The following is a 2,302-nucleotide window of genomic DNA, read 5'->3' on the forward strand; positions in this document are numbered from 1 at the left end:
CAAACTGTAACATACGGACATATGTTAGAGGGCTACGAGGCTCTGCGGCTGTTCGGCTGTCACACATAAACATGTTTAACAGTTATTACTTTTTTATTTAATTTAAAGTTCCACGTTTTGAAATCTAATTGTATTGCGGCCTTGAAGCCAACATCTGGTGTGGCTTTTCTGTTGTGACATTGCACAGCGCAAACTGTCAGAACGGCTAGAGTGGGATGGGATTGAAATCGGAATAAGGTGAACCATAGAATAAGTTCCCAGGACCAGCACACACACATACGTACATACACACACACACGAACACGCACACACACACGCGCGCATGCATGTACGCATACACGCACACTCACACACGCACGCACACACATACGCACGCGCACACACACAATAGGAGGGCAAAACATGTGAGCCAGTTGCGTAGGTCTATTTATTGGACATGTTTGTTATTTGTCATCTCTGAAGTGCCTTTCTAAAGCGCCCGCCTGTGGAAAGTTACAGGCTCTGTGAAGGTTCATAAACACTCATCTCTGGCTGTGTGATGCTGCAATTTGTTCGAGCTGTAAAAGAAACACGTCCATTTGCGCAGCAGATGTTCGTGTGTGTGTGTGTGTGTGTGTGTACGTTCGCTTAGTGTTGTTATTGCATTGCCCTGAGGGGCGACTTATCGGCATCACATTCGGGATCAGCGTTTTGCTTTGTTATGATTTCCACATTCGCGCTGTCAGTATGAAGTGATCATTTATGACCACCATGTGGCAGGGCATAAAGAATATAGGACAGTCAGAGGCAGAGCAAACGGGCAAATTGGAACCACGTGTGAACGCTTTGACTCTGAGGCTCCCCAGGGTGAAGGAAGAGAGTGATTAGTCAGACAGAGAGAGAGAGAGAGAGAGAGAGAGAGAGAGAGAGAGAGAGAGAGAGAGAGAGAGAGGGAAAGAGACACAAAGGATAGAGTGAGTGACAGACTAACAGATGGATCTACAGGGGGATAGATGAGAGTTTTGGGGCAAGTGAGAGAGAGCGGGAAGTCCGCTCTTACAGTACAAGATGCCTGAGTAGAAATGGGGCAAGCAGGGGCTGATGTGGGTGGCTGGTCGGGGGACTGATTGAGTTTTTTGGGTCTGTACGGGGGGGGGGGGGGGGGGGGGGTGGTATGGGAATAGGAAGTTTGCTGGGGCAAATAAGCGAGCGTACAAAGTACAAAGTACAAAGTTCAGGCCACAATAATCCCCAAAACACACGCTAAAGAGCTCGTCTACCCCCAGGGTAGCCGCGCGGATCTGAGAAGGCCCCTCAAACATCACAGTTGGAGGCCAAGCAAGACTGAGCCGGGATGATTTAACAAGCCTGTTGGAAAGAGCCGGTGATCTGGCAGAGAGACGCTTCGGGCAGGCACTGAAATCAGCGCTCGCTCGTCCACCAACACACTTCCATCCCCTCTGCTCCTCTCCGCTCCCCTCCCCTCCGCACCTCCTCTTGGTTTTATGGGAACTGCAATCCCTTTGATTGGACCAAGAACATCAGTTGAAATTGGAAACTGGAAACTTATTTTCCTGCGTAAGTCCTCCATGCGTCTTTTTTTTCACTCTCCTTCCTCTGAACAGGAACAACTGACCTAACATCCAGTCCAGGTGGTACTCAAGATTTTTTTTTTAGTGTGTCATTCCCACCGACGTCTCCCCAAACACATTTAAATATACAAAAAGCAAAAAAAAGAGGCAGCAACATGTTGCATCAAAACGTTTCCAACCCGATTGCGTGGACTGTTCCATTTCGCCTCTCAGGCGCTGTAAATTGAAGATGAATTGTCGGACGTCTTATTTCGCAGGCGGCCCAAGCATCCTACTGACTTACCGCTCCCGATGTCGCTGCTTGTCGGGAAGCGTTAGATAACAGTGCAGTGACGGAGTGCAGTTAAGACACAGGGGGATGGAGGGGAAACATGTGGAAGGAGGTGGAGATGGAGTTCGACATGTGGAGGGGAGGCCTTTTTTTTCTTTACAGTGAACTGAATGTCTTGCAGAGGCTCCAAAAAAGGTTGTTTGGCATTTTCTCGAAGGATACCATATGGATACAATTTTGGCCGACTTTTTCAGGGGGAAAAATAGGGGAAAAACAGCAGGAAGGTGAGGTAAAAGGGAGGAGGCACTCTGCTCAACAACTTCATGCCTGAAAACAAGTTTGCCTTTTTTATTTCGGTATCAAACATGATTAATTATTGGTCAACACCTGGGCTAACGAACTCTGAGACCCTATTAGCTCACACGGCTATTATTAGCAGGCAGAATGGCTGGGCTGTACA

The sequence above is a fragment of the Engraulis encrasicolus genome, chromosome 6 (assembly GCF_034702125.1).
Source record: "Engraulis encrasicolus isolate BLACKSEA-1 chromosome 6, IST_EnEncr_1.0, whole genome shotgun sequence".
NCBI classification, from domain to species: Eukaryota; Metazoa; Chordata; class Actinopteri; order Clupeiformes; family Engraulidae; genus Engraulis; species Engraulis encrasicolus.